A 7,747-nucleotide genomic window follows, 5' to 3' on the forward strand; every position below is an offset into this window, starting at 1 on the left:
TTCCTAATTAAAAATAAAGAAAAGAAAAGAAAAATTAAAAAAAAGAAAATTCAAACCAAACTCGGGTTGCCTCCCGAGAAGCGCTTCTTTTTCTTGGAGTCTTGAGCTGGACTCCGTGCTTTCTACGTTGAATCTTCGGAAGAGTCTACCACCAGGATCTTTTGTTCTTTGAACTGCCGTTTATAAGCTTGAACTCTTCTTTTATACGCTTTCTTTGAATTTTCCTTTTTAGCTTTTCCATCTTCTTCATGCTTGCGTTTTGTGCCCTTTGTTTGTTCCTTGCACTCCATAGCATTCTCCTCTTCTTTCACCACTAGCCTTGTTACTTTTGAAGTGACTTCCTCTTCATCACTTGTCATTTCCTCGTCCTCTTTGCTCACCCAAGAAGGCGGGCTCTTGTAAGCTATGACTTCAATCAAATACGGAACAAATGCCCTTGGTTTTGTCCTCTTGTCTTGATGAACTGCCTTTATCTCTTCTTCCATAAGCTTTTCCAACTCTTCTAGTTCATTCTCCTCATTAATCGTGAACACCTCTTCTTTATCTTCTTGAAAGTCATCTCTTATCCCTAAGACTTCTTGTTCATCCCCAACCCTCAAAGTGAGCTTGGACTCGCGGATATCAACAAGGGCACCAGCAGTGTTAAGCAATGGCCGACCAAGGATTATCGGAACATCCGGATCTTCTTTCATGTCCAAGACTACAAAGTCTATTGGAAAAACAAATTTTCCAATTTTCACCAAAATATCCTCCACTATGCCTCAGGGTTGTGTCACCGAACGGTTCGCCATGTGAATCTTCATTTTTGTAGCCTTCATCTTCTGAATCTCCAATTTTTGATAAAATGAAAAAGGCATTAGATAAATGCTAGCCCCGGAATCGGCTAAAGCATTAACCTTCATTTTATTCCCAAACTCGCATGGAAGAGTGAGGCGTCTAGGATCCCCCATCTTTTCTGGTGTTTCTCCCAACACAACTTTTGAAGTTTGCTCACTTAGAATCACTGTAGACTGCTTCTTTAATTGCCTTCGCGTATCTATCAAGTCTTGCAGTAATTTCTGGTTCTCGGGAGCTTTGGATAAGGTCTCAACAAAGGGAGTATTAATTGGAATCCCCTTCACATGCTTCACAAACTCTAAATGTTCCTTCTCCAGTTGACTAAGTGCTGCACGGGTGGGAAATGGCATAGGTGGATGATAATCTGGAATAGGCTCAAAAGATTTTTGCTCAAACTTGCGCCACGTCGTGGCCAGAGGCGTGCCACGTCGTGGCGAGCCTGGTTCAGCATTTTCTCCATTTTTGATCCTTGATTTCTTGGGCTACTGCGGTTCTTCTTCCAACGCCTCCAGGAACTCAGATATTGTATCTTCTTCAGTATCGATGGCCATTACGTGAGATTGGGCTTTTACTTCGGGATTCTTCGGGGACAATTTTTCATGAACTAAAGTGGCTAGTTGACCAAATTGTACTTCAAGGTTATGGATGGAGGCTTGCTGGTTCTTTATCAATGTTTGTTGTTCCATGATAGCGGAATCCGTGGCATCATGTCTCTTTTCCGAAGCCTCCATAAACTTCATCAAAATGGTCTCTAGGTCGGGTTTCTTCTCGATTGGTGGCTGCTCCTTTTGGTAAAAGCCTCGACCTGTCTGCCTATACTTCTCTTCTTTTTGCTTCTTATACTCTTCATATGGCAGCCACTCCTTCTTCGGTTTCCTCCAGCCGTCATCAAACTTATCCCCACTAGAGTAGCACACTTGAGCTTTTCTGTTCCCAAACTCATCCATATTGCAGTCCTTGGTCAAGTGTGGACCACTGCATCGCTCGCACCCCACTCTTATGGCATGTATCGACTGGTCCATTTGTGTTATCTGACGATCCATGTTATTTAGCATGGCCATGACAGCTGCAATTTCTTCAGTTTGGGCCGCTCCACCGCCTTTGCTTCCGTCTTGCCTCGGGTTATGGTATTCGCGGGAGTGTTTCACGAATTCTTCAATTAGCTCCTTGACCTCCCTTGGATTTTTCTTTGTCAACGGTCCTTGAGAATCAAGGAGTTGTCTTGTCATCACATTGACCCCATCATAAAAGATTGACATCTCTTGCTGCACATTTAGGTCATGTTGAGGGCAATTTCTGAGTAAGCCCTTGTACCGCTCCCATGCTTCGTATAGTGACTCCCCCGGTTGTTGTTCAAAGTTGGCTATCGCCTTCTTGAGTTTGGCTATCTTGGATGGCGGGCAGAACTGGTCCAGGAATTGCTCACGCATTTGAGCCGAAGTGGTGATTGTACCCGGTGGGAGTGCTTTTAACCACTCCTTAGCAGCTCCTTTGAAAGTGATGGGAAGCATCCTAAGCAAGACTGTATTTCTGGTGACATTTGGGACATTGAAGTAATCCGCAATGTCGTTGCTTCGTCTAGATGCTTAAAAGCATCCTCATGATCCTTCCCGAAAAATGGGATGTCCTTCAGTGCTGTCAATATGTGTCCCTTCAGCTCGAATGTGGCAGTGGTAGGAATTGCGGGTTGGACTAAACCAGGACCCATATCTTCTCGGATCCGCTTCTTGTATGCTCCCATGGACATTTCTTCAATTGCTGCCATCTCGTTCCTTGGCTCGTTCTCGGGTTCACTTGTGTGTTCTTCAAATTCTGGCTCGGTATCGTATTCGGACTCGGTTTGCACGGGTGTATGATCCAAATGCTCAAGATTGCTCTTGTGCTTCGCTGATGAACTTGACTCTCCTGTCTTCTTTCCCGACTTCCTAGAAAAGGCTGACTTTAATTCTTGCAAGGGCGTCTTTTTCTTGTGAAGTGCAGACTCGGGGTCTTCCAGTGGTGGCACCAAGTGTGCGTTTGAGCTTCTGGTCATGAACTCCTGCAACTTGCTAAACTAAAACGTAAAACTGAACTAAAATAAGAAAAACTAACTACAAACTAAAATTTTAAAAAATTTTGTCTGTCCACGTCGTGGACTCTGTGATTAACAGAAAATTTTTATTTTGCTGAAAAATTAACTTTTTGTGGCTTTGACTCCACAAGAAGGATCGATTAATTTAATGCAAATAAATAAGCTAAAAACTAAGTCGTTCCCCGGCAACGGCGCCAAAAACTTGATGTGCACAAAAGTACCCACTAATTTTAATATTTATAACCTAACAAACTTAACTATCTATGCACTTATAGGCAGTGTACCTAGTCAGATTACAGTATAGCTTGGATAAGTCGGGTGTCGATCACAGGGAACGGTGTTCTAATTAATTTACTTACTATTAAATTAACCTGATTTATTTAACAAGTTTAATAAGGGGTTTTATCTGGTTTTACAAGATCAGATCAAATTCAATAAATAAAAAAAAAACACTCTTGTTTAGTTTGAATCCACTTCTCCCTTATAGCTAGCTAACAATTACGGATTACTAAGTTGGTTTTTAATTATATTAGTAATTTAGTTCTATCTTACCAATACTTAACTAATTCATGTCAAACCATGTATGTTCACACATAATTAAACACAGAACTAATTATAGATGTAAATATGCTATGTAAGATTTGTTGTGTAAATGCAATTATGATCACAATTCACGTTCTCTAGCACAGCTAAACTTTATTTATTCTAATTACTAACTAAGATTGGTCAATCCTAGCTCTAACAATTCAATGTTCACTAAATTATTAGGTAAACAGGTTCATGCAGTTTAATGGTCACTAAGCTACACAGAACATGCAATTAAGCAATTAGATAAACAAATATTAACATGCTAGGTTATACAAATCAAACACGAGCAAATTTTTACCAACTAAGCTCAATCCATAATCATATAGCTATTCATAAGTTTAAAGCTTCATCTAGCTAAACAAGAGTAGCTAGATTCAGCTGCTCATCATAGTAATTAAACTAACACAGCTAAAAGACATGTTCTAAAAATAAACCTTTACTTCTTTTGGTGTTGAAAACCCTCTTCCAGAACCTTTCTTTCATTCTTATTCGTCTCCTGGAACTTTTTCTTCTGCCAAAAGTCTCCCTTTTCGTAATAATCAGGAGAACTTATATAATCCTTAAAAACTCGCGCCACGTCGTGGCCAGGTTGCGCCACGTCGTGGGCTTCAAACAATCCGTATCCTTCAAGGAAATCCTCCGCGTCGTGATGTTTATCTTCTGGAACACCCGTGCCACGTCGTGGGCGTCATCGCCACGTCGTGAATTTAGCTCTTATCGTGAATTTATTATTTTCTTGTCTTCCAAGCCTCCCATGTTCCCCATTTTGTCACCTTTGGTCCCTTTCTTCGAAAATCCTTTGTATTGACTGAAAATAACAATTTAAACTCATAAGTATCATTATTCTAAACATATTATCAATTTATTAATAAAAAAGTACTTAAATACTGCCTAAAAATAAGTATAAATATGGCAATATCACGCGCGTGTGCTGCGCGGCACAGCAATAATTGATCTGAAGTGGTTTTTTTAAAAAAACAAACAACACCTTTGTTTTTACCCTTTCTCTTTTCACCATGGCACAATAAGAAACATCTTGTGAGCTTCTCAATCTCCTTAGAATCCCAATATATCTGCATATATGATAGGACTAAAAGGATGAGATGAAGCCTACTAACAAAGGAAATAGATTTATTCTTCCGTTAATTGAGTCTGGTTTTAACACTATCAACAAGACATTTACAATCTCTACGAAAAAGAAGGGTAGAGATGAGGTGGTCATCAGGATATCTTTCAAAAAGAGACTCTTGACGAAAGAGACCCTAAAGAAAGCAAATGAATTGGTCCATTACATTCTTGCCCTCACACCGTCATTATAGTATTTTTTTTTAATTACATTCAATTTTTTAACGACTTAGTTTTGTTTTATTTGAGAGTAGCTAAAAACTAGAAAATTATACAGAAATAGCTAACATTGAGTTTTGATTCCATTGAATCCGGTTAACCTTTACCTTATGTTTGTATATGCAAATCAATTAAAAGAAAATATGACAGACACAAATTCAATTAATAATAGCTATCTTCTATAACATACAATTAAATAATACTATAAAATATAAATCAATGGATCCCATACGTAAATTGATTAAAAAAACTTGATGTGAGGGCGAGGTTGATTATGAAATGAAATCAGTAACTTTCATTATTGTTATAACCGACATAAAGTTTATCTAGCTGTTACGTTGGATGTCAAAAATATACAAAAGGAACAAAATATATGGGGTTAAATGTCATATGTTAAACTAGTGGTGGTGTGATCAGTGACGTGCCTCCTTCCAAAAAAAATCTTTGGCATTTGATAAGGACATTTATGATGATTTAGTTGTAATGATTTGTATTCTTATAATTTAAGAAAATGACGTCTTTTCTTTTATGCTGGTAGGAGTCTCAATCTCTTTCAACGGATTTAAATTTTTGGATCTTAGGTATTGAAATGCCATAATCAAAGATGTATTAATAACTGTATCTTAAGTCTTGGATATTAAAAAGAGTAGAAAAAAGATAAATTTGGAAAGATTGATTTACACATTTAATAAAATTAATACTTTACGGATATAATAGACATATATCTTTAATTAGTGAAATTGATTAATTAATAAAAAATAATAAAAAAAACCACATAATGATATGAGATTTAAGTAATTTTAAAATCTAATATGTGACAAAGATCTTGAAAGAGTTACATATATCAAAAAGGATTTTGATTTATTATGATATTTTCTAAAACTCTTTCTATATAAAAGATATGAAGTTTGCTTAAAATACATAATATTTTGCCATATGGATATCCTATTTAAGTATTCAATTATTTTTATCGGTTGAAATTATATTGTTTTTTGAAAAAAAAAAAAACTAATTATACGTAATTAATCATTGATTGAATTTTGATAAGACTTCAGGAAGTGGCTCGATAACCTTGCTGCAAACCGTCCTTATCACACATCAGAGAGCTCGCCGACGATGGGTCCCTTACACCGACAGCAAGACGAGAGAGAAATAGTATTGGCTTGTGATTGGTTGTGGCCATTTTATTTTTTACTTTTTTCCCCAAAATAAAACTTACTAAAATCATACATTACCACTCTTACCTTTTTTTCAATGCATACATGTTAACCCTACGTGATAAAAAAAAAAAAAAAAAAAAAAAAAAAAAAAAAAAAAAAAACCTTTATGACAATAAAAAAAAAAACTATATAAAAATGTGTTAGGAAATGCTATTGCTTAAAGATATACATAAACCGTCTATTTTGATAAAGAATATTTGAAAGAATATAAAATCAATATAAGATAAATAAATTATATAAATAGATAGATATGGGTAGGCGTTAGCCTAGTTGGGGCACGGTGTATTTTGCAATAGAGGTTAGCGTAGGGTAGTAGGGCCGAACACTTTGGACCATTTTGTCAAACTCTTTTTCCCTTTGGTTAGATTTTGTGGAAAGATATTGTACCATGTCATCACTTTCAGTCTAATCTTTGTTGAATGCTTTAATCACCATTCTACATGTAGCCTTCCAGTATTTAAAAGGAAAAATGGAAATGAGTGTGTGTATACGTGTTACATGTATGTATGTTTGTTTGCATGTGAGTCGATTTGTAAAAATTATAATATTTCATTTGATATATAACTTATACAGATTTAAAATTGTGACCAAGATACTAAATATATCTATGAATAAGACATATATTCAAAACTTTTGGAAGCTATAATTAGTTGGATTAATAATTTATAATGATAATAAACTTTACCCATATATATTTTCTCATTTTTATGGTTTTTTTTCACAAATATCACCATTAAACTTGTTTACTATATTCTAGAGAATACCATTATGAACGGCTATCATCGGGTTAGTGGGTTGACGACGACTTTGTCATCTCCGACGAGCCTCCAATCATCGTCTCTAACCAACATTATTTTGCATCTCCAAGTTTCCAAAACTTTGTTCTTCATTTCATTTATGCTCTTTATCTTCAATCTGAATCTTGATTTGAAATCGAGTTGAAGCACAAATCTAGTAGTTCAAATTCAAACACATGAACATACACTTTTGAAGAACACTTGAACTCACGTAAACAAATTAAGATTTCAAGTTCATACACAAATCTAATGAACTTTGGTGAACCATGAATTGAACCATAACCGATGCATTGAGATTTGATGAGTTTCGAACAACAAGTATTTAAGGGTTTGAACCTAAAAGTCGAAAAACATGTGTTTAATTTATGAACCTAGAAATTTTCGAACCCATAAATCGTACAAGATGTATTTAATCTTCGAACTCAAAACTCATTTGAAGCTTAAGAACTAGTCTCAAGCTCAAAAACTCAAGAACTTAAACTTGTAATTCAAGTGTATGCATGTTTGTTTATTCCTTTTGGAACTTGTATAAGAAACACACATAAACCCGTAAGTTAGATCTAGGGTAAAGGTGTAACGTCTAGATTTTCAACCCAAAAATTTTATTTTTTATTACATATATTAGAGTATAATTACATTATGTGGAAACATGTTGCAAATGCGCATGTGTACATTCAAACATTGCCCTTCTCACAAACCAGTGAAGTTCATCAAAAACATTTATAAACAACTGGGTAAACATGAGGCTTAGTGAGTTCTCCAAAATACCATATAACACGATACATATACATGCATACAAACAATGGTTCTTGTACTTTTGTCGTTCTACCACCAATCCTAACTGAATCTATGCAGGTCTATAGGCTCCCGTACTTAGATCGTTCTACCAT

The 7,747-nt window shown here is 35.9% G+C and overlaps 1 non-coding gene across 1 annotated transcript; it reads left to right on the top strand.

Moving 5' to 3' along the window:
* The first annotated feature begins 2,112 nt into the window (after positions 1 to 2,112).
* Positions 2,113 to 2,219, top strand: LOC145096590 (small nucleolar RNA R71). The gene has a single exon (XR_013703966.1). It is a non-coding gene; the product is annotated as a small nucleolar RNA R71 (small nucleolar RNA).
* Positions 2,220 to 7,747: the final 5,528 nt, after the last annotated feature.

This window comes from Lactuca serriola, chromosome 3, assembly GCF_051521515.1.
Source record: "Lactuca serriola cultivar US96UC23 chromosome 3, Lser_US96UC23_V15, whole genome shotgun sequence".
Taxonomy (NCBI): domain Eukaryota; kingdom Viridiplantae; phylum Streptophyta; class Magnoliopsida; order Asterales; family Asteraceae; genus Lactuca; species Lactuca serriola.